Genomic DNA, 16,637 nt, shown 5'->3' on the forward strand with positions numbered 1-16,637 from the left:
AAAGAAGAAAAAGCAAAGCCCAAAGCAGCAGAAGGAGGGAAATAATAAAAATTAGAGCAGAAATGAATGAAATAGAGACTAAAAGAAGAATAGAAAGGATCAATGAAACTAAGATCTGGTTCTTTGAAAAGATAAACAAAATTGACAAACTCTTAGCCAGACTCACTAAGAAAAAAAAAGAGAAGGCTCAAATAAATAAAATTAAAAATGAAAGAGGAGAAATTACAACAGATACCACAGAAATACAAAGGATTATAAGAGAATACTATGAAAAACTATATGCCAACAAATTGGATAACCTAGAAGGAATGGATAAATTTTTAGACTCATGCAACCTCCCAAAACTGAATCAAGAAGAAATAGAGAGTTTGAATAGACAAATCACAAGTAAAGTGATTGAAACAGTAAACAAAAACCTCCCAAAAAACAAAAGTCCAGGGCCAGATGGCTTCTCTGGAGAATTCTACCAAACATTCCAAGAAGATTAATACCTAGCCTTCTCAAACTATTCCAAAAAATTGAAGAAGACAGAATGCTTCCTAACTGATTCTATGAGGCCAACATTATCCTGATACCAAAACCAAACAAGGACAACACAAGGAAGGAAAGTTACAGGCCAATATCGCTGATGAAGATAGATGCAAAAATTCTCAACAAAATATTAGCAAATCCAATGCAGCAATACATTAAAAGGATCATACACCATGATCAAGTGGGATTTATACCAGGGATGCAGGGATGGTTCAACTTCCACAAATCAATCAATGTGACACACCACATTAACAAAATGAGGAATAAAAAAATACCACATGATCATCTCAATAGATGCAGAGAAAACATTTGACAAGATCCAACATCCATTTATGATAAAAACTCTAAAAAAAATGGATATAGAAGGAAAATACCTCAACATAATAAAGGCCATATATGACAAACACAGCCAACATCATACTTAACAGGGAAAAACTGAAAGCCAACCCTCTGAGAATTGGAACAAAACAAGGGTACCCACTCTTGCCACTCCTATTCAACATAGTATTGGAGGTTTTGGCCAGAGCAATTAGGCAAGAAAAAGAAATAAAAGCTATCCAAATTGGAAAGGAAGAAATAAAACTCTTGCTGTTTGTGGAAGACATGATTCTAAATATAGAAAACCCTAAAGAATACACCAGAAAACTATTAGAAATAATCAACAACTACAGCAAAGTTGCAGGGTATAAAATTAATTTACAAAAATCAGTTGCATTTCTATACACTAATAACAAACTAGAAGAAAGAGAAGTCAAGAATCCAATCGCATTTAAAATCACAACAAAAAGAATAAAATACCTAGGAACAAATTTAACCCTGGAGGTGAAAGATGTATACGCTGAAAACTATAAGACATTATTGAAAGAAACTGAAGAAGACATAAGGATATGGAAAGATATTCCCTGCTCATGGATTGGAAGAATAAACATAGTTAAAATGTCCATATCACCTAAAGCAATCTACAGTTTCAATGCAATCCCAGTCAGAATCCCAATGACATTCTTCATGAAATAGAACAAAGAATCCTAAAATTTTTATGGAACAACAAAAGATTCTGAATAGCCAAAGCCATCCTGAGAAAAAAGAACAAAGCTGGAGGCATCACAATTCCTGACTTCAAAAGGCACTACAAAGCTATAGTAATCAAAACAGCATGGTACCGGTACAAAACAGACCCACAGATAAATGGAACAGAACTGAAAGCCCAGAAATAAAACCAATGGAGAAAGGAAAGTCTCTTCAATAAATGGTGTTGGGAAAACTGGACAGCCACATGCAAAAGAATGAAAATAGACGACTATCTTACACCATACACAAAAATTAACTCAAAATGGATTCAAGACTTGAATGCAAGACCTGAAACCATAAAACTCCTAGAAGAAAATGTAGATAGTATACTTTTTGATATCGGTCTTAGTAGCATCTTTTGAAATACCATGTCTATTCAGGCAAGGGCAACAAAAGAAAAAATAAACAAATGGGACTACATCAGACTAAAAAGCTTCTGCGAGGCAAAGGAAACCATGAACAAAATAAAAAGACAACCCACCAACTGTGAGAAAATATTTGCAAATCATGTATCCAGCAAGGGGTTAATTTCCAAAATATATAAAGAACTCATACAACTCAACAACAAAAAAACGAACAACCGGATCAAAAAATGTGCAGAGGATATGAACAGACATTTTTCCAAAGAAGATATACAGATGGCCAACAGGCACATGAAAAGATGTTCAACATCACTAATTATTAGGGAAATGCAAATCAAAACTACAATGACATATCACCTTATACCTGTCAGAATGACTATAATTAATGAGACAAAAAATAACAAATGTTGGAGAGGATGTGGAGCAAAGGGAACCCTCATACACTGCTGGTGGGAATACAAACTGATGCAGCCACTACGGCAAACAGTATGGAGATTTCTCAAAAAATTAAAAATAGAAATACCATATGATCCAGCTATCCCACTACTGGGTATTCATCTAAAGAACATGAAATCAACAATACAAAGAGATTTATGCACCCCTATGTTCATTACAGGATTATTCACAACAGCCAAGACTTGGAAGCAACCCAAGTGCTCATCAACTGATGAATGGATAAAGAAGATGTGGTACATATACACAATGCAATACTACTCAGCCATAAAAAAAAGACAAAATCGTCCCATTTGCAATAACATGGATGGACCTTGAGGTATTACATTAAGTGAAACAAGCCAGACAGAGAAAGACAAACATTGTATGATTTCACTCATGTGTGGAAGATAAACAAACACACGGACAAAGAGAACAGATTAGTGGTTACCAGAGGGGAAAGGGGGTGAGGGGCTGGGCAAAAGGAGTAAAGGGGCATATATGTATAGTGATGGATAAAAACTAGACTGTTGGTGGTAAGCACGATGCAGTCTATACAGAAACTGATATGTAATAATGTACACCTGAAATTACACAAGGTTATAAATCCATATGACATCAACAAAATAATTTTTCAGAAAATCAGTTTTGTTTCTATACACTAATAACAAACTATCAGAAAGAAAAATTAAGAAAACAATCTCACTTACAATAGCATCAAAAAGAATCAAATATTTAGGAATAAATTTAACCAAGGAAGTAGAAGATCCATACACTGAAAACTATAAGACACTGATGAAATAAATTTAAGGAGACACAAATAAATGGAAAGACATTCCATGCTCATGAATTGGAAGAAGTGATATAGTTTAAATGTCCATACTATCCCAAAGCAGTCTACAGTTTTAATGCAATCCCCATCAAAATTCCAATGATGTTTTTCACAGAAATAGAAAAAAACAATCCTAAAATTTATATGGAATCATAAAAGACCAGGAATAGCCAAAGCAATCTTGAGAAAGAAAAACAAAACTGGAAGCATTACACTTCCTGATTTCAAACTATAGTAAGATTTAGATCTTTTTTTCATAATATATTTATTTGGATTAAAATTGCCATATAAAGTACCTACTATCACAAAATTGCAGATTTTCTAAGTTAAGCTCTTACCTGAGTCTAATATTACTTTCCATCTGATACTTGAATCCCTTGAACCAAATCACTTATTAGTGATCTTCAAAACTGGTAAAAATTCAGCAAATAGGAAGTAGAGAGCATGTAGGAAATATTATAGATAAACCCATTCTAATTTTGCGTACATCTGATTTTTCCATTAACCCCTTGACTAGCTGTTTTGTTTTGTTTCCTATGATTTTTCTCATATTTATTTTTGACTAACCAAAAAAATTTTAAATAAATAACGAGAGAATGGACTTCTCATCAGCCTGAACTACCTCTTTGGAACTTCTCTTTCTCCTTGGTAATCAAACTAAAAGAGACAAGCTGCTGATGAGTGTATCTAGATATTGCTAACTAATAAAATTGTATACCTAGAAGAATAAAAGTTCTCCAACTTGAATCAACCAAATAATGTTAGACAGATAAATGGTTAAATGAGTCTATTTTAGTAATTTTTTGAAAAAGCAAAACAGAGAGTAATGTTGAGATCAAACTTAAAATTGTAAATTAAAGGAGATTTAAATTAACTCTTTTAATGAAAAAGAAAATTCCTTTTCTTCGTAAAAGTATATGTTACAGCAACGGATTAGAGTTTTAGACATCAGTATGAATTCATGTTTAGCTTAATGTAAATACAGATGGTTACATATAGAAATATTTATAGTTAACATGTTTATACAGTGGTTAGTAAACACATATGTATATTTTCTTGCTCTATCAGCTGAGAGGGCTTGAAGCAATAATATCCTAGTAGCAATGAGGATACCTAATGCCTAGATCTTGGTTTCTAACACCATTCTCCAAAAAAAAGGAACCAGAGATCCTTAGAGGAATGGTTGATTCTAGGGCTGGAGCAGGAAATAAACAAGATGAGCCCAGAGCATCTTGTAGTGCCAGAATTATGGAGGTGCTAAAAACAAACAAAAAACATCATGGAAGCATGTCAAAGGGGCACATAAGCAAACTGAAAGATTTCCCACTGGTCAAATCTGCAACAATTTAAGCAATTAAAAAAAACAGTATTGAGTTATAACACAAAGTATAAAATAAATATCCATGAGTCCGTACTGATAAAACTAAATGATTGAATAAGTAAATAAACGGAGCAGAAGAGACAAATTTCCCATGCAAAGAGTTCCAAATAATTTGTGTAGATACCCTGCTGTCAAGAAATGGGGCCATAACCCCCTACTCCTTTACTATGGACTGTACGTAATAACTTGCTTCAAAAAGATACAGTATGGGGCCAGCTCCGTGGCTTAGCGGTTAAGTGCGCGCGCTCTGATGCTGGCGGCCCGGGTTCGGATCCCGGGCGCGCCCCGAGGCACCACTTCTCCATCCAGCCCGGGGCCGGGTCCCGCGTACGGCAACTAGAAGGATGTGAACCTACAACATACAACTATCTACTGGGGCTTTGGGGGGAAAAAATGAATAAATAAAATCTTTAAAAAAAAAAAAAAGGATACAGTATGGAAAGAAGGGGAAAAAGTTACTTTACAGTGGAGAAATCTGGCAAATCATCAGCCAGTTGATGAAGGTTAACATCAACAGCGACAAGTCATATTAACAGTATGTACCCTTGATAGAAGGTGATGGAAATGGCACTTTACCTCTGTGGTCTTCCTTCCAAAAATCCATCACCCTAGTCTGAGAAAAATATCAGACAAATTCCATTAGGAGAGACTTCTACAAAATACCTGACCAATGCTCTTCAAAACTGTCAAGTCATCAAAAATGAGGAAAGGCTGAAAAACTGTCACAGCCAAGAGTAGTGTAAGGAGACACGATGACAATGTAATATGGTATCCTGGGTGAAATCTGGAAACAGAAAAAGGATATCAGGTTAAAACTAAGGAAATCTGAATAATATATGGACTTTAGATAATAATTAAGTATCAATATTAGTTCGTTAATTGTGACGAATGCATCATACTGATATAAGATGTCAATAAGGGAAACTGGGCACTGCATAACAACATTTTAGTCAACAACAGACCACATATACAACAGTGATCCCATAAGATTAGTACCATATCGCCCAGGTGTGTAGTAGGCTATACCATCTAGGTTTGTGTAAGTGCACGCTATGATGTTCACACAATGACGAAATTGCCTAATGACGCATTTCTCAGAACATATCCCCATTGTCAAACAATGCATGACTGTATGAGGGAACTCTGTATTATCATCTTGATTTTTCTGTAAATATAAAACTATTCTAAAAAATAAAGTTCACATTTTTTAAAGTATAAAAAGCCCACATGATTTGGGATTGTGTGTATACACTCTTAGCAGTCTAAAAGTCAATTGTATTGAGTTATTACTTATTATTCTTTCCTTGATTTGCAATGTTAACTGCATTTTTTTGATAAAATGATTCAAAGTTATTTACTTTCACTCCCTCAGGCAAAAACTTCCCTGTATGCTCTTCAATATGCTATTCTGTAACCTCTTATTGCAATTTTTTTAATAAAAGTTCTTTTCAGAAACAATACGTTATGGAGTTGGATTTTTAACTTTATTGAGTGAAGGACATTAGTTCTTCCCATTAGAGGTTCAAATAAATCTTGCATTCAAAATGCAAATCTCACATGTACTACTTTTACTCTGAAAAGGAAACTGTGCCTTGTGAGATCAACAAAATACAGTGCAAAATGTGACAATTGTTGGTCTTGAGGGCTGAAAGTGACCCTGAAACATGGAACTCCAAGTACAACATTATATAAATTATTCCGACAATGACTAAATTATGGCAGCCAGGGCAAAAAAAGAAAGTAAAATAAGCAAAGCAAAATGAAAAGCTCAAAGCACATCACAAATGGTAGAATCAACATTCATATAATAAAGGTCTTCACTTTTTTCAAGATTTCTCGGTATGGCCTAGGAATGTATTTGGGGAGCTGTTTGCCATATTTGTATAAATACACAGTCAATTCCTGTTTCTCTGTTTTGGGAATATTTATTAAGATCAAAGACTCTTCCCTGATACACACACACACACACACACACACGTATATGCACTCATACATACATAATATATGTGTGTATATATATATATCTTAAATGATCTTTGAGCCAGCTTAATCGTTCTACTGGCACCCTTATTAATAAGTCAAATACATCTTTAACACGTTTATTTTATATTTGTATGAGAGTCATGCTATAATAGAATGATTCAAAGTTATGTACTTTCACTTCCCCAGGTGAGAACTTCCACATACACTCTTCAACCCTCTCAAACAGGTCACTGTAAAAAAGGTTTACACATAAATTTGTCGGTTTAGAGCTACATTACTGCCGCTAGAGTTCACCTCTTCCTTGCTGCTACATGTGTCCTCATCTATTTATGACTATCAGGTGGCTCAAGGCAGCACTTGTGAGCTACCATCAGTGATGACAGAACATAGGTGGCTTAACTTTTGCAAAGTTGAACAGTTTGATTTTGTGACGGATGAACTAGTTAAATGTACCATAATCTTTCAGGCTTTTAAGCAGGAGAAAATGCTTTTGTTTAACAATTTATGCTTTAAAAGAAAACCACTTCAATCATAATGAAAATCAATATTTACTCATCTCTCAGCAAATATTACCCTCAAGGGAATAAAATAGATTTCACTCTGTGGGTTATATGTGGAGAAATAATATAATCAATTAACATTATTTATCAAGTAGTCAATTTTATAAATTGTCTCTTTCATGTTACAATCACCACAGGATCAAAGCACATTATATAAACAATTGAAATACATAAAACAAAGGCAGAATTTTTATTAAATAATCATGCAAATTAATGAACAACAAATCATCTGGCTACTCAGTCAACCTAGGAATAAAGTTCCACAAAATGACCATCATCCTTGAGAACAACTTCTTTTTTTTTTTTTGTGAGGAAGATCAGCCCTGAGCTAACATCCATGCCAATCCTCCTCTTTTTGCTGGGGAAGACTGGTCCTGGGCTAACATCTGTGCCCATCTTCCTCCACTTTAGACAGGATGCCGCCACAGCATGGCTTGACAAGCGGTGCATCGATGCATGCCCGGGATCCGAACCCCGGCCGCCAGCAGAGGAGCGCACACACGTAACCGCTATGCCATGGGCCGGCCCCAAGAACTTCTTATATGTAGTTTCTGGGACAAAATAAAGAAATGTCAGCAAAAGTATCCATGCTGGTCTAACTAGTATTGACGATGAGAAGGCCCTGTTAGACCTTTACATGACACAGTCAGTGTTTTACATATAAATGCTCATGGAAGTACAAATCCTGTCCCAGCGAAAATCTCTTGCTGCTTCTGGTTATGTTCGCTTGTCAAGGCTCTTACTGAATCTCTAATTCACAAGTCACCTTCAAGAGCCGGTAAGCGGCATGGTTGGAATTTGAATGCAAGACTTTTACTTCTATATCCAATGCTTTCTCCAAAAGATGATAGTATCCCCATTCTGCACATCTTGAGTTTACATTATTTCAGATCAGGGTTATTAAAACCTTGTTTCATGTTTCAGCACGGGAAACAATATTTTCAAAGTTTCACTCTGTAGGAACAGGATATATGCATATGTAGTAACTTCCGAATTACCCACACCGATAAAGAGCATTGGCCTGAAAAATAAAAACACTGTAACTAGTGCACCACTTGAAATAGTTAGGTCCCATCTGCAAAGAAGTGAATCTGTGTTTCCATGTCCATTCACATTTATATGTTTCGTGACAAACACCACATACTCAACTCCTAAATTGTTTCCCACATATTTTCTTTCCAAAATATTTGCAGAAGCTTTGTAGTCTGGTATAGTCCCATTTGCTAACTTTTTCTTTTGTTTCCCTTGCCTGAATAGACATGGTATTTCAAAAGATGCTGCTAAGACCAATGTCAAATAGTGTACTGCCTATGTTTTCTTCCAGGAGATTTTTGGTTTCAGGTCTTACATTCAAGTCTTTAATCCATTTTGAGTTAATTTTTGTGTGTGGTGCAAGATAATGGTCTACTTTCATTCTTTTGCTTGTGGCTGTCCAGTTTTCCCAACACTCCTTATTGAAGAGACTTTCCTTTCTCCATTGTATTTTCTTGGCTCCTTTGTCAAAATATTTAGTGCCACCCACATTGAGGTTTCCTAAGACATACATATTTTAAAAACTTGGGAGTTTAACATTCTTTTACTGAAGTACTATCTTTATTACTGAGGCAAATTATACTTTTGATCAAAAGGCCAACAAATCCACTAAGCTGTTGGGTTTTTCAACTACTTTAATAGACATACCTAGCACTACCACGTGGACAATCTTCAAATGTAAAGGTGACTTATAAATAAGTCAAATGGAAAGGCCAACCACAGTGGACTGGAGACTAAGAAACTCGGGTTCCAATAGACTTCACACTATAGGTGTGACATGATGAGATTAGGAAATCAGCAAGGACTGTTTTCCTCAAATGGAAAATCAGAGAGCTGGCAGACTTCCAGAAAATGTCTAAGTTCTTTCTCTTCCATTTCATAATTCATTGACTTCTCTAAATTTTTTCATCATGAAAATAAATTCCAAATAAAATTCTTATGTGTATAAAAACATAAACAAGTATCTAAAATTTATATAGATATGTCTACCCGGGGGAAGGAAAAGAAAGTAGTTGCCATAATTGCATCTAGTTTTTACACTTCCTCAAAAAAGTGAATATAACCTTTATAGTACAACTATGAATTTCTATTACTGGAGAAATGTTCAATTTATTGTAACAATATCTCTAACTGTACCAAGTAATACAAAATTGTAAATATTTCTTAAACTTGGACATTCTGCAGTATTTTTGATATATTGACTAAAAATGTAACTATACTAAATGCTAAGGATTATGAAATAACTTTTAAAAATAAATATCTCACAGATTAAGTTATTTATTTGAGAACATATAAATACAAACTAACATGAATCATTATAGCATTCACTTTTGAGTATGACTGATGAAATCAATAGTAAACCCTACACAGCTGAAATGCCTAACTAGTTTGTAGTTTTGAAAACTACAAAATTTGTCAGTGTGAATTCTAGCAGTTTTTATTTTCCAACCCTCTAAATCTTCTTTCCCTATTAAAAAAAATTTCCATGAAAGTATTATCTTCAGAATCATTAATAGCCAAGCCAATGTGGTCTGACTAAATAATTTGGCACCTTAGCTGAGGCAAAAAAAAAAAAAAAAGATCATTTCCGGAAGAATTAAAACATGGCTCTTTCTACTAGTGTTGGCATTTCAGTTCTGTTCAGAGACCCTCTCAAATTTAGGTGGGGATAGTTTCCATGGTAACTGAAGAACGTGCTCTGATGAGTCCTGAAACAGACAAATAAGAACCTTTGCATCTTACAAGTGGGCAATAATTTACCTCTCTAATGCTTAATGGAAGACATTTGAATCTATTTTACTGTCAGATAAAAGCTGGAAAAAAGCCAGTTCTGTCAATTAAGCGAAGCCTGAAAGGTAGATATTACTAAAGTTGAGGTTAGTACAAGATACTGATATACAGCCTAGCTGTTTTAGCCCTTCCAAGATAATTTTTTCCAAAAAGAAGAATGTATTATTATTTGATAGTAAATATATTATACTACCACGAAGAACTTTAAAAAACCGATTTTCTTAATCCAAGCAAATATATCACTTTTCATTGTCATTGTCGATTTTTAATTAATTGCTTTGTATGGAATATAAAATGCAAAGTTGTAACACTGCAAAAAGTCAAAATGGTGTTTAATTTTTTATGTTTTTTTCTCTTGTCAAGAAAAATTTGGGATGAATTAATTAACTTTGGGAATGTACAAGTCAGTATATGAAAACATGAAACACTTGCAAACTATTGAGTTGAAAAACAGGTACAGCCTTTCAAAGTCTAAAAAACACCCATGAATATAAAAAAAGAAAATTGGTGTTACTCAAGAACGAATCACGACCCTACTTGAAAGTATCTCTGCATGAACTTGTATAGCAAAGATAATAAAAATGGGTAAATCTACCCCAACCCAAAAACAAAATCAACAAAAAGACAATCAACTCCCTAGAGAAGAATCTGTGTTTCTCTTGGTTGTGACACTGCTTACCAAGATAGAGATTATATTTGAGAGGCTCCTGGCTACAAATCCATTCTTTCGAAGACCTTAAGTAGAATCTAAATCAAACAGATGCTTATAATAGACTAACTTGTGCTTCCTAGTGCTCAAACGCCTGAACTTTAGCAAATGAAACTTCTCTTCTTGCAAAACAAAGGCAAAAATCAAAGTAATTATTGAAAAATTTAGTTTAAAACTGCTTTGACCTCAAGTCTCCAGAACAAAAAGTTAGAATATGTCCATCTGGTATCATTTAGAACCTTGTGAACCAGGCTTTGTCTTGTGGGCAAGACAACCACTAGCCCACATGATGTATGTATATGATTTAGAGGATATGAGTGTTGGTATAGGGGCTCACAGCAAGTAAAGCGTAAGCTGGATTTAAGCTCCCCCTCACCCCTTCATCTGGACATATTTGTGCAGTATGTAAACTGCACAACTGTACAAAGTAGCCTTAGCATTGGGTCTTCAGTATGCAGAGATGAATATAACAAACCAATCAATACCAACAGAAAACAATGATTGAGATCTGTTTATTAAAGGACTGTTTGTATTTAAGCTAATTTGATCAACATTCATTGAGAGCCTACTATGTGCCAGGACTATTGTCTAAGGAACACAAGGATGGGATCTAAGCACTACAAAAGAGCTCTTGGCACCTAGCAACTCCTTCAAACTCCTGCACTAAGAGACTTTACCAAACCAATCATGGCTTTTGGCAGCCTAAAGCCTCATTCCTGGGACTACCCAGCCCCCCTTTGAGTTCTTGCCTGAAAAAGCTCAAGGCTGTCAAAAGAATTTACTGTTTGTTCTATCCAACACCTGACAATAGGCCCCTTTCTTAGAACATCTACTGAAAAAAAAAAAAAAAACAAGCTTACAATTATAAATCCATCCCCTGTCCCTCTGAGATATATGTGTATATATCTCTTAGACTGAGGAGTTTCTCTGTCAAGGACCTGAAAGCCATTCCTTTGAAATGTAAACTTCAGGAAGGATAGGACCTCTGTCTCCCAGTCTCTGTGGGAGGATGTATTCCTAACTTCAATAATCGCTAGCTAGCAGACACAGCTGGCCTAATCACATTTACACTGACTGACCCTCTTACCCACTTTTTGTCATTTTTCACTTCTCTGACACTGAGCACTCTCCTTCCTTACTCCCTCATTCTCCCTTTAAAACACTCCATCACCTCTGCACAAACTGGAATGGAGCTCAGCTCTTTCTCCTACTGTCAGTAGTTACTGAATAAAATCTGTTTTCACCACTTTAACTAATATTTGGCTTTGTTTATTTCTAACAGATCTAAAGAAAATATTCTAGTGTGAAAAACAAATATGTTCAAAAATGACCATAAAATACAGAATCAAAATGCTATGATAGTACATTTGATTAATTAAACTGAGAGTGTGTGATATGTGGCCTGCACATTGGTACAGATAATATAATAATATCTGAGAAGAACGGAGACATCCCCTTGGCAGAGGAGGAAGGCAACATGGAAGGAGTGTAACTTTATTGGGGCTTTATGAGTTTGGATTTGAACAAGGGAAATAGAATTTAATTTAGCATTGACATAGGTTCATATGATTCTAGAAGACATAAGCATTGTCACAACCATTCCAATAAATCCCAACATCCATAACGAGAGAGATCTTGTCTGATTTTCTTTCATATCTGCATCATCAATGTGTAAAATACAGTGGTCTTAACAAAAATTCACTGAATTAAATAATAAATGAGGTATCATTTAAATAAAGAGAGACTACATATGTGAAAACTAAAAAGTACCTTACGCAAACAAACAGAAATGAAAGAAGAGACATTACAACTGATGCCGCAGAAATAAAAAGGGTCATAAGGGACTAGTATGAACAATGATACATCAACTTACAGGATAACCTAGAAGAAATGGATAAATTCCTAGATATCTACAACCTACCGAGACTGAATCATGAAAAAATAGAAAATCTGAACATACCTATATCTAGTATGGAGATGGAACCAATAATCAAAAACTTCCCAATGAAGAAAAGTCCAAGACTACATGGCTTCACCAGTGAATTCTAGTAAACATTTAAAGAAGAACTAACACCAAACTTTATCAAACTCTCCTAAAAAGTTGAAGGGGAAGGAATACTTCCAAACTCAATTTATGAGACCAATATTACCCTGATACCAAAGCCAGACAAAGGCACTACAAGAAAAGAAAACTAGAGGCCAATACGCCTAATGAATATAGATGTCAAAATGCTCAACAAAATGCTAGCAAACAAAATCCAACAGCACATTAAAAGCATCATATATCATGATCAAGTGGGTTTTATCGTTGGGATGCAAGGATGCTCCAACATATGAAAATCAATTAACACCGTACACCACATTAACAAAATCAAGTGTAGGGGGATGAAGTCAAGATGGCAGTGTAGGCAGACTCTGAACTCACCTCCCCCCGCAGACACAGCCAATTTACAACTACTCATGGAAAAATTACCCCTGAGACAGAACCGAAAACTGGATAAGAGGAACTCCTGCAACAAACAACAATCCTAATTGAGGTGGAAGAGGCAGAAACTCCCTTGTGGAAAGAAAAAACGCCTCCTTCACAAGCCGCCAGCTTCACGGCAGCTCAGGAGCAGCCCAAAGGTACGCAGCCCTACCTGGAGGCGCAGGGCCCTGAGCTGGGGAGCGCCCCTGTTGTGGGCATTTTGTGGACCCAGCACAATCGAGACGAGTGGCATAATATCTGACTTTACCTGCTACTAAAACATTGGAGAGTACCCCCAGAAAAGTTGGTTCACAAAAAAGTTAAAACCGGCTCTTAAGGGCCCACGTGCAAACTCACCCATGTCAGAAAGCAACCTAAAATCACCAGAAAGAAAGGTGCCCAGTGCTGTGGTGAAAAGAGACTCACCTGCTAGGCCCTGAACTCATCTCTGTGAGAGGTGAGACCTCTCCAGGGACTGGGACATTGCCGGCCGCCATTGTTGTGGCCTGGTGTGGGCGTGCTGACACAGACACCATTCCAGTTCTCCCTGAGGCATGCTAGCCCAGGGTCTGCCCCACCCACTAGAGCACCAATTTAATCCAGCTCAGCCAGGGCAGACAGCGCACCCTAGAGACTGGCCCCACCCAACAACAAGCCCTAGGCAACTTGTGGCCCTGCATAGATTGGTGACTGGATTCTCTGCATCCTGGCAACTGAGCCTACTTCAGTGGGGCAGGGTGTGCACAAGGAGCGGGTGGAGAGTGTGTGGCGGTGGTGGAGTGTGTGGGGATCCTGCCGTGGAGAGCCTGGGTCCGCATCGGGAGGTCGGGACACGCACACAGGGCAGGACTGTGTTGACTGTGTGTGTGGACCTGTGGGCGGCAGGGCTTGTCAGCTACAGAAGACTTGTGCTTCTCAAAGACCCACATAGGGGGTTTGCCCCACCTTCCAAAGCCTGAAACAATTGGGTGCTCCCATGCCTGAGGCCAGCCCCACCCAGCTGCAATCCTCAGAGAGCTGACAAGAGACCTAAAGGCTGGAGGCTTATAGCAATTGTAAGGCCCTGAGCCTAACAACCTGCCACGCTGGGGGCCTACTCACTTAAAAGAAATACTGCAACACAAATGTGCTATTAGAACTTGCAGCCAACTGCGCTGGGGCTCCCCACACCTGATAAAGAGACTGAAGGGCCCACAACAACTACAAGCAGCTGAGCATTATGACAGCTGGCCAGGAGCATAACTTGGCCTCCCTGGGCGCCTACAGGGAGAGCAAACAGGCCACAACAGAAGGACACACGTAGCCCACATAGGGGTCACCCCTGGAACATTGAGAACTGAGGGAAGCACATGGCAGGCCTCCTAAGCCATCACTTACATAAGGTCACCTATCCAAGAGCAGGAGACATAGCTGACCTACCTAACATGTAGACACAAGCACAGGGAAAGAGGCAAAATGAGGAGGCAAAGGAATACATTCCAAGTAAGGGAACAGGACAAAACCACAGAAAAGGAACTAAGTGAAACAGAAATGAGCAACCTACCCAACAGAGAGTTCAAACTAAGAGTGTTAAGGATGCTCACTGATGTGGGGAGAAGAATAGATGAACTCAGTGAGAATGTCAACAAAGAAATGGAAGATATAAAAAAGAACCAATCAGAAATGAAGAATACAATACTGGAAATGAAAAATTCATTAGAGGGACTCAAAAGCAGAGTAGAGGATACAGAAGAACGGAAGAGTGAGCTGGAAGAAAGACTAGAAGAAATTACCCAAGCTGAACAGGTAAAAGAGAAAAGAATTAAAAAGAGTGAGGACAGTCTAAGGAACCTCTGGGACAACATCAAGCGCACTAACATCTGTGATATAGGTGTCCCGGAAGGAGAAGAGCGAGACAAAGGGGCAGAGACTCTATTTCAAGAAATAATATATGAAAATTTCCCTAACCTAAGGAAGGAAACAGACATCCAGGTACAGGAAGCACAGAGAGCCCCAAACAAGATAAACCCAAAGAGGCCCACACCAAGACACATCATAATCAAAATGTCCAGAATTAAAGATAAAGAGAGAATCCTAAAGCCGCAAGAGAAAGTCAAGTTACATACAAAGGAAACCCCATAAGGCTATCAGCTGACTTCTCAGCAGAAACCTTACAGGCTAGAAGAGAATGGCATGATATATTTAAAGTGCTAAAAGGGAAAAACTTTCAGCAAGAATACTCTACCCAGCAAGGTTATCATTCAAAATGGAAGGAGAGATCAAAAATTTCCCAGACAAGCAAAAATTAAAGGAGTTTGTCACCAAGAAACCAGTGCTACAAGAAATGTTAAAGGGACTGATTTAAGGGGAAAAGAGAAGACCACAAATAGGAAAAATTATCTATTTCCATGATAAGAGGGTAATGGATACAAATGCACAAAAAAGAGATTAGATATGATATCAAAAACAAAAAACGAGGGAGGAGGAGAGTTAAAGAGTAGAGCTTTCAGACAGAGGTCAAACTAAAGAGACCATCAGTTCTGTATAGAAGAAGAAAGGAACAGAGAAGGACTACTAAAACACCGAGGATAAAAAAGTTAAAAAATGGCAGTAAGTACATACTTATCAATAGCTACTTTAAAGGTCAATGGACTAAATGCTCCAATTAAAAGGCATAGGGTGACTGATTGGATAAAAAAACAAGACCCATATATATGCTGCATACAAGAGACACACTTCAGACCTAAAGACACTCACAAACTGAAAGTGAAGGGATAGAAAAAGATACTCCATGCAAATGGCAATGAAAAGAAAGCTGGGGTAGCAGTACTCATATCAGACAAAATAGACTTTAAAACAAAAACTGTAAAAAGAGACAAAGAAGGGCATTACATAATGATCAAGGGAACAATCCAACAAGAGGATATAACACTTGTAAATATCTATGCACCCAATGTAGGTGCACCTAAATATATAAAGCAATTATTAACAGACATAAAAACAGAAATAGACACTAACACAACAATAGTAGGGGACTTCAACACTCCACCTACACCAATGCATAGATCATCCAAACAGAAGATCAATAAGGAAACATTGGCCTTAAATGATACACTAGAACAGATGGACCTAGTAGATATATACAGAGCATTCCATCCAAAAACCGAAGAATACACGTTCTTTTCAAATGCACGTGGAACATTCTCCAGGATTGATCACATATTAGGCCACAAAACAAGTCTCCATAAATTTAAGAAGATTGAAATAATACCAAGCATCTTTTCTGACCACAACGGTATGAAACTAGAAATCAACTATAGGAAGAAAATCAGAAAAGCCACAAATACGTGGAGATTAAACAAAATGCTACTGAACAACGACTGGGTCAAAGAAGAAATCAAAAAATACCTGGAGACAAATGAAAATGAAAATATCACATGCCAGAATTTATGGGATACAGCATAAGCGGTTCTAAGAGGGAAGTTTATAGCAATACAGGCCTATCTCAAC

The 16,637-nt window shown here is 36.9% G+C and overlaps 1 long non-coding RNA gene across 1 annotated transcript; it reads right to left on the reverse strand.

Annotated features, from left to right (window-relative positions):
• Nucleotides 1–7,118: 7,118 nt before the first annotated feature.
• On the reverse strand, nt 7,119–13,695 carry LOC147918181 (uncharacterized). Its single transcript, XR_015553128.1, has 2 exons — nt 13,575–13,695; nt 7,119–7,700 (listed from the first exon to the last, which is right to left on the reverse strand). It is a non-coding gene; the product is annotated as an uncharacterized LOC147918181 (long non-coding RNA).
• Nucleotides 13,696–16,637: the final 2,942 nt, after the last annotated feature.

This window comes from Ceratotherium simum, chromosome 1 (genome assembly GCF_057802395.1).
Source record: "Ceratotherium simum simum isolate JZ-2026a chromosome 1, ASM5780239v1, whole genome shotgun sequence".
Classification (NCBI taxonomy): Eukaryota; Metazoa; Chordata; class Mammalia; order Perissodactyla; family Rhinocerotidae; genus Ceratotherium; species Ceratotherium simum.